Raw genomic sequence first — 18,782 nt, 5'->3', positions numbered from 1 at the left:
GTGGGAATCAGCCTGATATATTTGTTTGTTTACATAAGAATCATACGACCTCAGGGCAAATTGTAGCCTGTGAATACAGCCATCGCTCATTTCAACCGCTTGTCACGTTTCCCAGGAGAAAACATACCAACGTTGCAATCATCCTTAAGTCTAAGTGTACTTATTTCTTGCAGCTATTACTGATATTAACTAAAATAAAATATTGAGTATTTAAATTGATTACAATTGTAGTTTACTCTCGTTTGTAACGACATAACATTAAACATAGAAGGGAGGAAGTTTATTTCATACATGTTCAAAACCAAGCTTTACATCTTGCATCACTTTGCCCTTAGCTTTTTGTTCTAAAGTGGTCTTTTGGTTTCGTTTGTCATGAATGGCAACCACACAATAAAGTACAGGAACATATGGTTTGTGTGGATAGTTGTACCTTCCATTCAAGACTTGAATACTTGATCCCACTTGTTTATAAAGGAAAAGAAACCCTTTTTAGTATATTTGCATTTGAATTCACTCTATCAGGCTATTGAAGAACTACTCGCTGAAAGACAGGGTACATCTTCAGAAGAACCAGAAGTGACTTCTCCAATGGAAACATGCCCTGCTCCCTCCCCTGTAAGCCCAGGGGTGCATGACATTGGGATCCAGTGCTGCTTCGACCCCATCACTCAGAGAAGTGTGGCAGTTCAAACCGATAGGTACAAAGCTGAATTACCTGAGCAGAGGAATCCAGTCTCTCATGCTTCCTTCCTTGAGTCTTCCTTACAATGCATGCAAGGTCGTATAAGGTTTTGTAAAATCACAGTTATGCAATGAGGGCACGCCCAGACATGGTCTTTTCTACCTTTGATGCTGACAGCTTCACTATACTCTTACCTTTACTGGTACATGTTGAAAATGTTGCTGCTGATGGTGATAAGAGTGATGTGGATGCTGACGTTGATAAAGATGATGAACACCTGGATCCACTCTGGCAGATACCTGATGTTCAACTACTCAGTGATAATGACATGGTGTCACCAGAAGAAGAACTAGGTGGGTATTCTCCTGATGGAGAGAAAAAACACCTAATATTTGAGTCATGCCTTGACAAGCTCCTAAAGCCTTGTCATCATCTGTTAAAGGCATTGACACTGCTACCATTTACCTTGAAACCGCTCAAGTCACGAGCGTTTCAGGCTGAAGGCTTCCGATCAATTTGAAGCCCATGTTATATTCCAGCAGCAGTTGCTTTTAGATTAGTCCGCTGACCACAGCACACTGCAGCATTCGAAAAGCATGTGAAAGTAATTTTCCAATTCTCTTGGGGACTTGACATGTGTTGATGTCGATTTAAAACTGAAGTTGACTTCAATACGCCGTAAGTTTGAGAAAAAGCTTTCCTCGGATATCGCTTATTTCATATACATCGTATTATTTATTGGCTTGATCATGGATGCTAAACTGTAAAGCAATTGTTTGGACATTTTAGCGACTGACAACTTTCGTTCGAGACGCTGTTCGGTTGACTTCATTGGTTGATGGCTAAGAATCCACTCAGTTGCAACAGGCGGATTACATGCTTAGAAGTCTTCAATTCTTATGCAGAATATTTTGAACGATTGAAAAGTTACATGTCGGATCATTTTCCTTGATGTGATGGCTCAAATGTGGATTCGTCTTGTGTCAGCTTTAACAATGTCCAAAATGGATAATAAACTTTAACAGAGGTCTGGATCTCTACAGAAAACGAAAGCTATCAGCAATTGCTGTAACTGACAGACTGTTTACAGGTTTGTTCTGAAATAATCATGCGTGACTTGAAAGTTCAGATGAGAAAATCGCCTATCTACAAGAGATGATTGATGTGATGGAACTGGAATCAAAGAACTCGAAGGTCATGGTTCTTCATCGAAAATAGAAGAAAAATTTTACAGTTACCACAGGTTAGTAATTACATGTTTGTGAAGTTTATTTTGTTGTTGTTTTCGAATATTAATGCACTGACATCCTAGCGGACCCATGAGTGTTGACAATTCGAGGTTATTTGTCTTGTTTATATATACTGTGGGAGATTTTCCTGATGCAAATTATAAAAGCATCTGTTTTGGTATTGAATACATCTGTTTGGCCCAAAAATAATTTTAATTTAATTATAATCTTAACAGTCTTTGATCGAATGTTCGGAAAATCATCATCATATTTAGTTTGTGTACTTTCCACGGTATGCCGCCAGCTTATACGAGCATAACTTGCGGGGGAATTTTGGCGGGTGATCGTGAGTGGCGGCAGCCGCGCTTGTTTTTCACTTCACTGGTCATTGTCCGACTTTGTTTTGTTTTGTTTAATTGTTATTGTGCAGCAATGCCAAAGCGGTGATTACCCTTTTTTCCTTTTTTTTTTTTTTTCGTAAAAAATTAGATTGAATTGATTTCTTTCATCAGAATCTTATTAACAAGTTGACAATTTTTATCATTTTGTGAAGATTCAATTCATCCGTACAGCGGAAGCCGAAATTGAAAAAACCAACCGGAGTTGTCTTTCCAGAACATAAAGAGGAAAGGTAAACTGCGTTTTTACAAACCATTATTGGAAAAATAATTGGTTACTATCATTGGAAGATTTTACCATAGAAAACCAGAAGAAGAGGCCAGACAGCTGGCAGAAGAAATGAGAAGAAGAGAGGAACTGAGGGAGAGATTAGAGAAGGAGAGGCTGAAGAAATTAAAGAAGAAGAAGAAGAAGAAAATCAATTTGTAAAATTTTGTTGTAGATTTCTTTATTTTTTTACAACAGTTTATTTGTAAAATAAACAGATTAAATCCAAAATGGGATCATTGATTTGCCAAGTGTATTATTTAACTAAGACATTGTATGCACATTCCATGATCCTTTTATAGGTTCGCACTCTGTGAGTGCACATTAATATGAGTCACAACACTAAATTCAAATACTTGTGACAGAGTTTGTAACAGGACACTCCAAATTTGTTTTTGATCACAGTTCTTCTGAACCGTTCATTCTCATATATTTTCCCCACTTCTGTTACCAAACTAGCCAACATCACAATTTTACCTTATTTTGGAGATCGTGAAACGGGGTAGATCATTTATACTTATTCTTGGATATTTTTTATGTGCCGTTGTTTCAAGATTACCACAGAATTATGTTATCGAGCGATTCGAGTCTGCCTTAGCGCCTATAGGTTAGTTTCTTGATTCAGTCTACTTCTCAATCCAAAGTTCCGAGGATAAAAACATAGGCTATATTTTCAATTCATGGGATGGTCTGGAATTTAATATTCGTCTACCTATTTTTTGAGGATGAAAACTAATTATTTACCTACCCTCATGGCTTCTTAGAAGGCCATTCAACCAATCAACAAATGTGCCCGTTTGCTGGCTGTTGGGATAGTTTGGAATTACCAAGTTTTCCTTGTCTGGGAATATTTTACACAGTGGCACAAAGACATTAACTTTATTTTCTATTGAAAACAGCTACCGGGGTAGCTTTGTTCGTTCGTAGCATGCTGTACTCTGCAACATTTGAAAAACAATGCAACGAAATCCCCCTTACCAACCGCTTCAGAGAAAAAGAAAACACATTTTTGACCCAAAACTGTTCTATTCGAAAACGTCTCAGTGATGTGGAATCCAGACTACATGTTCTCCAGAATGACAAAGAGCCGGACACTCCAGTGAGCAAGTTACAAGATCAGGTAAGCTTATTTATAAACGCACGCAAAAAATTATTATTATTATCGCGCGTGGCAGCATGTTTTTAAAACTATTTATTAAAAAAATCATCAAGGAAAATCATCTTTTTCTAAAAAAACACAACAACGAACAACAAGTATAAATTTCTATCCAAAGGCCTAGGCTTAAGCAAAGCAGAGCTAGGTTCAGAAGACAGGGTACCTCACAAATAATTTCATTTTGGAAATTGAACAAACTCCTTTGGCTTTACGGGTTGCACCTGGTTTGCGAATTGACCGGTCTGTTGTTTTCGGTTGAGATGCTCGCAGCAGTCCACCCACCTTGCAAATTCACCCATAAAACAAGGAACAGCATATAATAGTCGGAAATCAAAACTTTAAAGTTTTAACTAAAGCAAGAACAACTTTATTTTAAAAACGTTTCCCAGGCAAGTCTGCGCAAAGACATCGACAATCTAGCCAGTTAGTTGCCGGGTTTAAACATCGACGTTTCTGCAGATTTAATACTTGAAGATTTGCAATGTTGTGTCAGCTAATAGTCAAGCTGGAAAACAAACCCAATGAAATACAATATCACTTTCCTTCTCTAAAACAACAGGCAGTATGTATTGTAAATTTTCAAGTTTGGGGCTTTTCGTGTTGATCCCTCGGCAGTCCGCATAATTTTTGAGTGTGTTCAGAACGTTTGACTCTGCGATTATATTATCAAGTAAAACCGTTTTACGCTGTTCTTGATCTTACTAGAAAACAAAAATACAATGAAAGACAAGGAGTTTGTAGGAAAGCAATGAATTGTGAAGAGCAGAATCGTCTAGAAGGTGGTGTTGTTCAGAAAAATCACGCCGTAGAAGATACTTCCAAAAGTAGTTGGACGAACAGAGTTGTTGAAATAGTGGCAGGTCAGTCGCAGATGGGGAAGGTCAGAAATGGCGAGAAACGAAAAAAAGTCTACAAGCAGGTGTTTAGGTAGCGAGCATAGCGGTGAAGACAGTTCCGATCGGGTTAGTTGACTTTCATTTTGGCCCGATGATTGGAAAGATTCACTCCGGCTTTCTCTGGCCTGGAACCGCTTTGTTTTGTGCTTCTGGCCTCTAAAGTTGGCTTTCTTAAAATAGCTGTTACAGTTTCCGACGGTGTTTTTCCATCGTGTCAAATCTCTCCGACAAGAAGCACGCACACTTGACCCATCCACTCCTGTGACATCAAAACACTTTTTGACATTTTCTTGCGAGACCAGAAACCAACGAGAAGATGACCTCATATTACATACGACACAACGGGAAGCCATTCACTTCCACTCGCACGACGCAAGCAGGAAAAACACATTTGCACCTTTTAATTACATTTTTGTAACTTTTTTTTGCAACGTTTCCCGCCATTTTTCAGTCACCTTGTGGCAAAGACTGGTAACTGATTGATGCGCGCGCATCCATTTTTTTAATATTGCGCCGTGAAAAAGAAAATTGATCGTCTTCATTAAGTTGCCCGCCTGAAACGCTCGTGAAGTGGAGACCATTTCCATTCGGTTGATCATTCTACCAACAATAGCTGCACCCCTCACTACTTACACTGGTGCCAGTGTAAGGGACTTGCCACATCTTAAGGCACTGTCATTAACACAAATTAACATTGATGATTCACCTTTCACAGTTGACATTCTAATTGGTGCTGATCATTATTGGGACATTATGGAAGTTATCAAGGGTCCAGGTCCCACAGCAGCTAAATCAAAGATAGGGTACCTCCTCTCGGGCCCCCTCTCCAACAGTAACCATTCAGAGAACCTCAACACCTCTATTTTAAATGTTGTGACTGCACATCAAGAACAATTTGATTTGGAACGTTTCTGGCGAATTGAATCAGTTGGTGATCAGCCAAACTCCTCAGAAGAAACACCTGACTTACTGAAGTATTATCAAGACTCATCTATCATGTTGGAGGATAGCCGGTACAGTGCAAAGCTACCATGGGGACCAGAACATCCCCCTCTACCATCAAATGCAGAAATCACTAAGCAGAGAACCTGCTTCATGATCAGAAAACTAACCGCAGAACCTGAAAACTACGCATGTATAATGACATCATCCAAGAACAACAGTCTCTAGGCTTTATCAAAAGGGTGGACAATCCAGATACAACCAAGGGAGGGTGTCATTACATACCTCTTCATGCTGTCCTCAAGGACTCTACCACAACTCCTCAACGCATTGTGTACGACTGCAGCTTCAAACAAAGTAAACAACCCAGCTTAAATGATTGCTTACAGCCAGGTCCTCCGCTTCTCAATGACCTCACTGGTATACTTCTACGCTTCCATCTCCACAAGTATGCCACAACTGCAGACATTGAAAAGGCATTTTCACATGTAAACCTAGACCAAGCCGATTGAGATTCCACGTGATTCTACTAGCTATCTAATACAGACCACCTGGAGAGTTAATTTATTGTGTATAGATTCAAGCCTGTTATGTTTGGTGCCACAAGTTCCCCCTTCACCTAAAATGTGATCATGCCATGACAGAATGGGAGAGGAATCGTCAATCTGTTGTCTTTCATGCTGAAGTTGACAACCTCCTCTCAAAGTCATGACACCGTAAAACTTTGGTACTTCGACTTCGCCTTTTCCTTGATGATGGTGGTTTTCTACGCTGTGGTAGGAGGATACACAATGCACCTTTAAGAGCCACTGTCTGTAAATATCAAGAATCCGGCGTCAGTCGTGAAATTTTCAATTTCTTCATATTTTGCTCAAATAACCTCTGCAGTGAATTATTTTCGAAAATACTATCCAAAGTTCCTGAATCGCTTCAGTTTTTTCGAAATCGAGGAAAGTTCTAAAAACGCCATTTTGGCTTCCTGTCCCCGCCGGAAATTGAGTAAAATGATGCATTTTCTTTTCGCTCGTTCAGATCAACATCTATCGATGTACTTTGAGTATATCATAACACATCTCTTGCTCTTTCCAAAACACTGAATTATTTTGGGAAAGCTGTTGATATCTGTTTGTTTTTGGCTGTTACAATTACTCCAGTTGCAGTGCTTGGGCGAATGAGCAAATTTTACCTAACTTTAACACCAAAGAAAGCCCACTGGTACATGCAATTTGAAGTCTAAACTAGGATTGTCTTAAAGCCTATTCTTTGCAGTTCGTTGTGTAAAAATTGCTAAGGCGGCCCGACAAAAATGTCCTGTCGAGAGACGGAAATGGGAAGTGTACTTTGGCACTTTGACCATTCGCGAAGCGAACATCACAGCTCTCTTTTCTGAACAGGACAATCTAAACTCTGCCGATGGAAACCTTTCAGTTCGAAATTCTGGATGCTTCAAAGTAGTATTGCACTCAAAACTGTAATCTCTTTTGTTTAAAAATATTATTTTAAAACTTGTGGAAAACAAGAGACGTGGCCGGTTCAAGTTTGAAATACGTTTTATGTATATGTAATTCAACGCCGAGCCGAACGCAATTATAAACAGCACCAAGCACGTGCACACGACGCAAGATTGCTTTAATATTTTCGTTCGGCTATTATTTTATCGTTTAATCTTAAATTAACAAAAAAAGGTCCGCCATACATGTTGTCGCTGTCCTTCGTTCATTCCTGATTTAATAACGAGATTGTTAATGTCTGTAGAAGACCCGACACATGCTAATTAAACTGACAGGGCGATCAAATCCTGAGAAAAATAACTCTAAATGAAGGCCCGATTATTCAGTTGAGTAAGAAAACCGCACACCTATCCCTGTGATAAGGCATAATGCATAACACATTGAAGAATTATCTAGACTTATTCATAACAAACCATCAGCATTATCAAAGTACTACAGAGAGGAAAATGTTAAAACACCTTAATTAAACCTTTGTAACGTAAACAAAATAATTTCAATCTCACCGGTATTTTTGCAATCCTTGCAAAATTCAGCTGGAAATTGTTGTAAATCCCTTGCTATATATGGCAATCTTGCTTTTTATATCTATATTTGGGAACCAGTAGAGTTATCGCCTCCAAAGGCTGTGAAATAATATACACTGGAATGTTGCAATAATCTTGCGTCACTTGCAAAGGTAACTTCTATAGCTGGTCAACAGGTCATATTGTCCAGATTACTTCATCCACAAAAAGTTTCATAACGTCGTTACTGTCCTGGTTGAAGTAGGTTTGTTGGCCTGTCCCAATTTTTTTCTGAGAAGCTTACAAACGTGCACTGTTATGGCCTTGTCGAGAGCCGTATGTAAATATTCGGCTTTAGTTGGTGGTGTGTGCGGCTCCAGTTCTGAGAATCCAGCAAACGTGGAATGCGTGACAATCGCCCAGTGTACAAAGGACGTCCAAGGCCATCTCACGTACTGTAGATTAAGCGACCACGCTGGAGCGGACAATAAGTCAAAATTGCTCCTTGCCCGAGCAGGTAAAGTGTTTAATGTAAACTTCACTGTAGTAGACATCGTCACAGTTTTTGGGGCTCAAATTTTCGAAGCGATTATTTTTTGCAGAAGGGGGGTGGGGTTTGGCACTAAAAAGTGGAAAAGAAATCGTGCACATTGAACCAAAGGGAAAATTTCAACTTGGGCTCCTGCTAAGACCTTCTCATCTTTGATTCCTTTGTTTGAATGCAAATTGTTCTTTTCGGACCTAAAAAGTTAGAAAATTAGGTCCAAAACTGCAAAGTTAAAGAAAGTGCTTGCTCAATAAAGATCGTCCAGCATCAGCATCACTCCAACTCCGCCCCCCTCCCCCGACCAAGAAGTGACCAACCGAGAAGACGGTTGGTCACTTGGAAGCCTAGGACTCTTGCCCTAGCACTAAGTGCATAGTTCCCTGGCGTAGTTCCTAGGTGTCCTCGGACTAGAGGGCTCTGTACTTTATCGTGAGGGGTGGCAAAACAACAGAGAACTACCAGGACTCTTATTTCTCTTCTTCCCTTTTTATTGAACAAACTCAAAAAGTTAAAAATTACAAGTTACAAATTAAGTTGTTGTGCACGTACTGAACATTAAAATGGACAAACCACATTCTTGACCTCATTGTCTTGTAGGAAGTAATTCCGGAAATTTGGTCTAACAATGAGAGCAACCTCAAATTTTCTTTGTTGCGTCTAAAGGTTCGCGTCCGGAGCGCCAAGCCTACGAGTGTAATATCGCCCTCAAACGTTAACGTGCCTGCCTAGCTAGATCTAGCACCATTTGCGCAATATAATATTGTTTTAAAACGAGGGAAAAATGCATCTTATGTTCTTTCAGGTATTTTTGAAGATCAAGAGTCTTATTTAACTTTAACCGTGTGCCCTCGACATCGAAGTGTGTTTGGTGCACGTTGCTGTGTAACAGGACATGGTGCACTGTTCCATCAGTACTAGCTGTTCATGGGTTTGCAGGCGTATGTATTATATGTTAAGCCAAGATATTGTGTATTTATGTATTATTATACATGATAAACTACAACGAATTATTAGGAGATATCCCAGTGAGAAAAATAATTTTTTACTCTGCAACATAACATACAATATTGTTCAATAATATAAGCGTTCATATGATATTTTGCTGACGAGTTAACCTTGTTCGTAAAGTTGAATGATCTAAAATTTGTTGGCTACCTGGAGATGTAAAAAGAAATTGGCATCTTTTTTGTAGGAGTCTGAAATAAAGGGAAAACGTTTACGACTGTTCTGTCGTTAGCATGAACAAAATCCATCTTCGCAAAATCGTCGGAAATCTTTCGATGATCCTCAAGAAAATCCCCTGTTACTGTAATTGCAATAAACAACAGAATACATGGTTGCAAAAAATATATTTCTGACTTATTTCTCAGTTTTTACATATTTTTTTGCGAATATAACAATTTAAAGAAAAAACTAACTTAAAAATTTACGATTGTGTACAATTACAGCAATCTGCAAGCGGTGTAGGCCAAACTTGGCTGATCTTGTTGCCCAGTCATCAGAGGTAAGCGCACCGGTACTTGTACAACAACCGGCATCACAAGAAGAATCAGCTGAACTCAGTCCTGAAAAAACCGAGCAGCCCCCAGCAGAACAAGAGCCCATTCCAGAAAACCCTGATCAGGCCGCCCGGGTAGAGGAGGTTAGCCACCTGTACTAATGTATTATATATTTCAGATGCGAAATTTATAAAAACAATTAGTATCCAATCTCTATTAACTGTGCTTTGTCCACTGTTATAAACTGTCATGGCAAACTATTTTTTCCCAGTTCGTCGCCTCTCGGTGCGACAAATACTTGTCAAACAGCTGAATTATGAGATTGCAAAATTGGCGAGCCACTGACTTTTTTGTAGCCATTCTCGCTTACTAAGAAATTACTCTTCGTATCGGGAACGTGTTCGCCACTAAAAAGGCCAGTTTGTTCCTAATTTTTTAACACAAAAAGATAAACATTAAACTTCGTAAAAATTCATCTTTCTGGGCTATAATTTTGCTTGTGTAGCATTTGTCTTGAAAATTCAGGTATTCAAAATGTTAGATAGCACTTTGAAAGCCAGAAAGCGAGTTTTGTTAGTGCCCTGCAGGCAAATTATCACGGCCTTTTCTAAGCGTTTTTGCATTCAAATTTGACACAACGGTGCTCATGAATAAGTAATGGTCTTGGACCATTCTGCCTGAGACAGATACAGTAGGATTAATGCAATTAAGTAAACTTAAAATATTAAGAGCAATTCTCCAGGAAAGTGAAGCAAAGTTGGAAATGAAAAATTTTAACCCCTCTTCAATTTTTGTGTGTAGGTAGGTTACCTTGGGGGATATACAAAAACAACCATATTTGGATCGGCAGATGTATCGTTGCCATGGTAACCTCACTATATGACGTCGGCCTTGGGACCATGTTTTGAGCAAAAGTTCCACTCTCAAAAAGTAAAAGTAAACGAGTCTGGTTCTCGGGTGCATGTGAACCAATTCAAATGAAATTCATACAGATGATAGAACCACTCTCCCAGTTTATAAAATTTGCCATTACAATAATTTGGGTTTTATAAACAAGAAGAAAATGCTCGTCCTACTATGTTCCCTGTCAACCATTTAGACAAGCAGAAAAAACAAGCACAACGATATTCGTTATTTCTCCGAAAGTACTCTTTCCACATCAACCAAATTAGCAGCAGAGATCACATAGATATTGACGTTTCTAAATATCATAAAATAAATTTGGGGAAAACTATACTCTGACCATGGGTGCTGAAGACACCTGGGACAAATTGCAAAAAATTGCAAAATTGGTAATTTTGAGAGCGCTAGTATTTAGCTCAAACAGGCTTTAGAGAGAGAAAATCAGCTTCAAAAGTATCTTTTATCATCTTGTCTGCTACCAACATTTAGTAAATAAGGTTTTGGCCAACAAATTTGATGAAATATAAATTGATACAAAACCTACCTTGAGGGTTTTGGGAATTTCTTCAGGATGCTTTCGTCGCGTGGTTCTCTCCAGTATCTCTCCGTCGCACGTTCCGTCTTTTTGACCAAATCTAGTGCAGACTAACAGTTACTCCCATCGAATATCCAGTTTGCTGTGTTTCAGACCAGGGATGATGATACAAGTAGCCCGCATACACTTGACAAAGAATAGTTGACAAAGTCCAAAACATGGTCGTAATGCTTGTGATTTCTGCCGTCGAACACCTAAATTCATCAATATTATTCAGCCAGGAAGCAAAGGAAATGTGTCGAGATCGATGTACAAAGCAAATGCATGCCTTTGAACAATCCAAACTAACGTCTTGGGCTAAAATTGAGTCAGATATTGCGATAGTCGACAAGCCAAGAATGGTCAATAAACTGAATGCATAGGCCGGTAGTCTGAGAAGCACGACTGCTGACCGGATGTAACACAATGTAATGGGATGTAACACTGGATGTATCTGTAATGATATCCTCTTGTAAAGGGGTTGTTTCACAATGGCAATGGTAAAGAAAGCCAAAAAAAAAAAAACCAAAAAAAAACAATAACCGAATGAAAACAAAAACAAAGGAAATGAAGCTGAACTGAAGCTTGGGTGAAAATTGAACGTATGATCATAATAGCCGCACCCCCCCCCCCCCCCTCCCGCCAAAAAAAAAAAAAAAAGATTGCTCTTAAGACTGTGAAAATGCAATTACAAATTCAGTTATGATAAACTATTCGTGATAAGAGAATGAAAAATTCGCGTGTGAAATCTTATAATTATTTACTTGCACGGCAAAGAATAAGATCCATTTCGTCGCTGATTTCATCACGGTTTATTCTTAGTCCGCAGGCTTGCACGTGCCTGGAAATATCCCTTTGACATTGACTGAGTTTTATATTGTTTCCACTGCACTCACAAACCGAAACGTCCCTTTTGGGATTTGATAGAGACCAACTTTCCATTGTCCCGACCAGGATATTTTCCTTCGCACGACGATATGCAAATTTCCCTTACAGTGTTTTAGATCGACGGCACAAATTTACGTCCGGTCACCCCTCCCCCCACCAGAAAAAAACAACAACAGCAAAAAATAAATAAATAAATAAGTAAATAAATAAATAAACAGAAAGAATGCCAAAATTTGGGCAGGTACTGAATGTGAAAATTTATCGGCTTGAAGAGGACTTATTTATTTCTGGAGGAGAGGTGGGTCAAAAATTCCAACTTCGTGACTTCTAATGTGTACGCTAATGCCCCAGATCAGCGACGTATCTTACATGCAGGTCATCCTTAACATCCAATAAGCAATGAATTAAAAAAAAAAAAAAAAAAAACAAACCCAGGAAACATGGGCGGCTTATGTGGTTGCGTAAAACGACAAGTGAAGCGCTTTTATTTTGTCCTCTTTCTGTAAAACAGTCATAAAAGCGGATCAAAAGTCGTCCTTTTATCCCCCTATCAATGATATATTGTACCAAAAATATCTAAAGAAGAGATAATGCCATTGCGACAATTAGCTGAAGCTACAAAAAACAAACAAACAAAAAGCGCGTATATAGCATCTAAAACTACATCCGGTCAGCAGTTTTGCTACTCGCATTTCCGGTCTACATACGTTTGGTCGTAAACAGGTCGTAAACAACGATTTCTTCGCTTCTCAACCATGCACCACGGAATGTACGGATCGATTTAGCCAAAGACGTTATTCAGAATCGTCGCAGACATGCATTTGCTCAGCTGCGATCTTGATGCATCTTTTTAACTTCCTGGATGGATTGTATTGATGAATTATTTCGATGCTCGACACGCGACTGTGTTTGACCTGTTCGACTGTTCTTTATTTGGGTTAATGCATCATCATCTTTGGTCTAAAAGTAGATGTTCGGCGAGGCTTGGCAGTTAGATTTGTCCTTTCCGCTAGAGTCTGTGCAAGATTTGGTCAAGAAAATGGAGTGAGCGAGCTGAGGAGAGACCCATCCTATACGACAAAAGCATCCTGAAGAAATTCCCAAAAGTTGCAAAGTAGGCTTTGTTTTAATTTATATTTCATCAAATTCGTTGGCCAAAACCTAATCAATCAAATGTAGATAACAGATAAGATGAATGAAAAACCTCTGAAGCTGATATTCTCTATCTAAAGCCTGTTTGAACCAAATACTGGAGACCTTAACATTTCCAATTTTGCAACTTTTTGCAACTTGCCTCGAATGTCTTCAACACCCATGGCCAGAATATAGTTTTCCCCAAATAGATTTTATAATATTTATAAACTTCAATATCTATGTAAGCCCTGCTGCTAATTTGGTTTATGTGGAAAGAGTACTTTCGGAGGAATAACGAATATGGTTGTGCTTGTTTTTCCTTCTTGTCAAAATGGCTGACAGGCAACATAGTAATACGACCAAGGTCTTCTTGATTATAGAACCCAAAATACTCTAACAGCAAATTTTATAAACTGGGAGAGTGGTTCTACCATCTGTATGAATTTCATTTGAATTGGTTCACATGTACTCGAGAACCAGACTCGTTTATTTTTACTATTTGAGAGTGAATTTTTCGGTCAAAACATAGACCTGAGGCCGACGTGATCAAGTGCGGTTTCCATGGCAACGACGCACCTGCCGATCCAAATATGGCTGTTTTTGTCATCCCTCCAGGTAACCTACCTCCACACAAAAAATGAAGGGGGGTTAAAAATTTTCATTTACAACTTTGCTTCACTTTCCTGGAGAATTGCTCTTAAGATCCATTCTTGTTTCTGTGCATGCAATCAAGGGTGACGAAGGAAGTGCCACATCCGAGGAACTGGCAGTAGGGTTTAGGCATCTTAAGATGGCTGATGACAGCTATGTTCTCTCCCCTTAGACAGGCAGCACTGTATCTTCCTCTGAGGATGGTAACAGAGCTGCAGCAGTTTTACCCAGACCGCGTGAAACCTTGAACACTTTCCTAAACCAGTGCCAGGTTCAGCCACTCGGAAGGCCTTGGCTCGACTGGAATAAAGCTAGTGAATGAACCAGACAGCGATATGCTCAGAGAACAAGTGAAATTGTGTCCACAGTTATGAAGGTCATTTCGCCTGTTAACGCCCCACATCTGTGGAAAGTGCTGCAGTCATCTAACATCGTGAACCAGCACCTGGGTGTTTGTCAGGCGTATCTTCCATCTGACAGGGCGTACTTGGAAGCACTAGCAGAGGCGTACAAGAACTCAACTAGCTGGGACGCGTGGCGACAGGTGCTATCCATCATGGCTGGGGTGGCCAGTTTCAGTGCTATTTCCGAGTTTATACCCGGCTTGACGCAATACCGGTACACCACTGCAAACCTCCACCGTGTGCAGTATGTTACAGTACCATCCGAGAAAGCACCAAGGATTAGAATAGACCCCCAGCAGTTGGATCACTTCCTTGGTTTTATTACCAGCCCTCACCTGGTACAAGATTTGCCTTTTGGCGAAAAGTATTTACAGCTCTCATCCGGCCAGACCATCACCGTACCAAACTTAATCCGTACGATGATTCCGGAGAGGATAACAATGCAGTACACTCACTATTGCGCGGAGTCCAATTTCAAGCCACTCAGTCGTAGCACAATGCTTCGAATTTTGACTGAATGCAGCGCATCTGTTCGAAAGTCCCTTTAAGGACTAGATTACTTCGCAGCAGAGGGAGCAAAGGCATTTGATGACCTAGGATTCATTGTACAGGAAATTTCATTACTAAGATCTGATGGAGCAGAATGGGCAACCATGATGCAAGATTCCCTGAAAGCAGGAAAATTATACCTAAAGGGAGACTTTAAGGTATGTTCCTCTTGTAATTACTAAGAATTGCACTAGAAGTAGTACAAGCAGTTGCATTGAGTTGGCTTGCAATTACACACATCGAGCAAAAACTAATTAAGGTCATCAAGTTCAATGCGCTTACCACGCCCTGAGTTAGTCACGTGTCGATAAAGTTAAAAAAAGTAGCCCCTTATTTTGTCATATGCAGGTGATCATGATCAAAAATAATTAATTCGTTTGTTCACTACTCTTTTCTCCTCTCCTCGCTTGGTTTTTCTCACAAGAAATTTTGAGTGTTAATTATAGCTTTTCCAAACCAAGTAGAATTTTAGGCCGGAATGCAGACCTCTGCCGGACAAACTCGAGAACGGAGTTCGAGAAGGGTTTAGGCTGAAGAAGCTTTCAGGAGAGTTTGTGACACCTTTGGTGTGGTTAAAAAATTAACGGTAAATTAAGAGGAGGTCCTGGAAGCTTTTATTATATGAAAGAAATCCCAGGTGAAAGTCACTTGTTTACCCTTTATTTCCTAATAGCGATACCAAAGCGTAAGATGACGTGACAGACATAATGTCAAACAGATTAGGAGCGAGAGAAAGAGTAGCTAACAGATGAATTAGGGCTGTCTAATAAATTGGGTAAATTCCCTTGTAGCAGTATAAATAGCACGTTAATTTTTATGATAATGATGGCAAATGATAATCGCGATGGGGGTCATAACAAAGATGATGATGATGGTGGTGGTAATAATGATTATTACGATGATGTTGACAATGATAGTAATATTAACATAAAATGTTTTTATTTTTTGTTTTTGTTTTGTTTTTTCAAACCAAGGTTCACATCGACGGTCATTCAACTGTGGCTGACCACTGTAGTGTATACGCCCTCAGCGACCCGTCCGAGATCAGCTTCAGACAGCAGTGTGATCAACAACACGACGAGCATTGTGACCAGTGCCAGGCCCTCAAGGTTGTCCTAGAAGACATCAGCCAAGGGGTACAGGATGCAGTGTTTCGCTCTGACGAAGAACGAGATGAGAAATTGTTCCTGTACGAATATGCGAAGGGAGCTATCCAGGCTTGGAAGAGCCATCAGTTACGGTCAGTGCGGTAGGATCAGTCGTGGCTGGATGTCCTGGACCAGTTGAGTTCTGAAACTGTTCTGATCGTTAACGACTGGGCCATGAAGTTCCTCCCCCAGTTGTACCAGGAGTCCCAGGAAGACTGGTTTGGGAAGAGAGGAATTTCATGGCAGATTGCTGTGGTGTTCCGACGAGTAAGTGGCGAGCTACAATCACAGGCCTTCGTCCACATCATCCAGTCCTGCAATCAAGATAGCACTGCTGTTGTCTTGGTGATGCAGCATGTGCTGAAAACGCTGAAGTCCAAGCATCCGGAGGTCACAACTGCATTCTTCCGCCAAGACAACGCGAACACCGTCCTTGCATGTCCACTCATCCAGCAGTCCACCGGCATTAAAGTGGCGCGCTTAGACTTCAGTGATCCCCAGGGTGGCAAGGGTCCAGCCGATAGGTTAGCAGCAACATGCAAGTCCCACATTCGCATTTACATTAATGAGGGACACAACGTTACAACTGCTGAAGAAATGAGGGATGCCTTACTTTCCCACGGAGGAATTCATGGCCGTTGTGTAGCCGTATTGCCAATTTTGCACAAAGCCTTGACACAGCAGAAAATCCTGGGGAATCAGCAAACTGAATAACTTCAAATTCAGTGATGGAAAACTGGTTGCCTGGCGAGCGTATAGCATTGGTTCAGGAAAGCGCATTGCGGTGGATAAAGTTACAGGTATTTTTTTAGGACAGGATGGCGTGGGATTCAGAGGCCGGTTTAACCTAGGGAATTTTTCATCTGAAGAACTGTCGTTTCTACTTGTTAAAGAAAATACCATGGTGGTGACCTCTTAACGTTTTGGGTGTTGAATTTTTAGAAACTGAAGAGTGGTAATTGAAGCAAACATATGGCTATGAGACTGCTTACAGTACTTGCAGCAGCTCGTATCAGCAATCAAATGCGATATTAACTAGTTAATACATTGTGAGACAAAACACAATATGTTATTGTATACTTTATATTCTATATCTTACAACAGTCTTTTACTTATTTTATTGCAGATGTGAACTACACCTGGCTCTCTGCTCCGTTTTCAGACAATGATTTCAAAGCTGTATCCATAACGCACCCCAGGCAAACCACTGCCACCAGCACAAGCAAATCTCACGAGCATCAAGTTCTCGAAACGCCTATCTCCAGTACTGCCTTGTACTCTTGCCCACAGCAAGGCTGTATTCGCTTTTTTCAACGGCCGTCTGCCCTTGAGCGACATTTATCTCTGGAAGCCTGTGAGCTGACTCCCAAGAGGTACTCCATGTTGGATTTTGCCAAACAACAGTACGCTTCCCGCCTCCAGGAAGGTGTAGGCCTTCCTCCTTCTCTAGAAGTCTTAGCCTCAGATGTTTCATCAAGTAGCGACCAAACCAATAAGGAGGGCTGGGCTTTAAAAGAAGCGAAGAAGGCGGAGAGGTTCAATGAGACTCAGAGGTCCTACCTGGAGGCCAAGTTCACCATCGGCCAGGCTACCGGGAGGAAGCTGGACGCGGATGTTGTTGCCAAAGAAATGCGGCGAGCTCGTGGCGCAGATGGTGACAGGCTGTTTTCCGTGACTGAATTTCTGTCTCCCCAGTAGGTGTCATCCTTTTTCTCTCATTTGGCAGCAAAACTGCGTCAGGAAGTGCGGCTAACTGAGCAAGATGTTGTAGCCGCAGAAGAACAAGTGAACTTTTTTGCAGCAAGAGACTCGGTGCTAACGTCCCTGCATGTCAGCCATCCCATTGTTGTTGACCAGTATGACCTGTGTGCTTTAGTGAAAAGCAAGGGAGTGAAGAAGCTGAAGGTGGGGCTGTTGCAAGTCCTGTGTGAGAGCTTGGAGTTGGAAGTGCCAGTCCCCGCAGGAAGAAGGAAAGCGCCCTACCTTGCCCTCCTTCAAGAACTAGTAAATTGCTGTTTCTGTTTTTGTCGGAATGAAAGATTTTTTTCCTGCAAGCTTCATTCGTGGGCTGCATCTTTTCCTGTTACTTGTTTACAACAATAAGAAAAGACACCATACGGTTTCGCGCGGGCAGTTTTAATATATAAATCAGCTTTAAAGTATAGTTCATGCTTTTTCATTTTTCTCTCATTTCAAAATATCAGTTTCGGCCTGAAATAAAAGATAGGCTGATAGTGAAGTTAACTCATATGAAATGGAAAACATATCTTTTATTTTAACCAGCATAGCTGGACGTTTACTCGCGTGATAAAAAATATCAATTTGGAATTTGCTGGTCGGAAAGTTCTGTTTTTGTTTTCTTGCTTCACAGAGAATGATTGTCATAGGGGGAGGGGAGGGGGGTGGGGGTGTGCAGGCCAATTTAGGAAACAGTTTTTGGTTTTGATTAACTTTGCAACTTTTGGGTAGAATGTTTCCTTGGATCGTTGTACACTACATGTGCACGATTGTTGTTTCGCCACTTTACTTGTAATGATACGTGCCCCAGCTCACTCCACCAAACTCCCCTCTCACAACCCTCATCACCAGTCCCCTGTTGGTTTAGTCACGCAGAAGGCATGCTCCTGGTCACGCATCGGGTTATAGGCCTTTAGTTTAAATAACTGCATTTTGTCAATGAAAATCTTAATGGTTTGCAAGGGACAAGAAGAAACACATTCATGAAATAGGATCATTGAATAACAGTGCGGTAATTTAGCTTTAAAAAGTCGCCCTGGTAAGTTTTTAACATATCGTCACGGTTTTCCGGCGGTTTCATTGAACCATTACCGTAAATAAATCAAGGCCATCTGCCAGTCAAATTTACGGTGAAAGGTCCGTAACTGACTTTTTTCAGCATT

At 40.5% G+C, this 18,782-nt stretch overlaps 1 pseudogene; it reads left to right on the top strand.

Moving 5' to 3' along the window:
• Nucleotides 1-13,786: 13,786 nt before the first annotated feature.
• LOC146473107 (uncharacterized) lies at nucleotides 13,787-18,650 on the top strand (annotated as a pseudogene).
• Nucleotides 18,651-18,782: the final 132 nt, after the last annotated feature.

The sequence above is a fragment of the Pavona decussata genome, unplaced genomic scaffold (genome assembly GCF_977016875.1).
Source record: "Pavona decussata unplaced genomic scaffold, jaPavDecu1.1 SCAFFOLD_95, whole genome shotgun sequence".
NCBI classification, from domain to species: Eukaryota; Metazoa; Cnidaria; class Anthozoa; order Scleractinia; family Agariciidae; genus Pavona; species Pavona decussata.
Note: the sequence above shows the minus strand (reverse complement) of the source record. Positions and strands in the feature narration are given on the sequence as shown.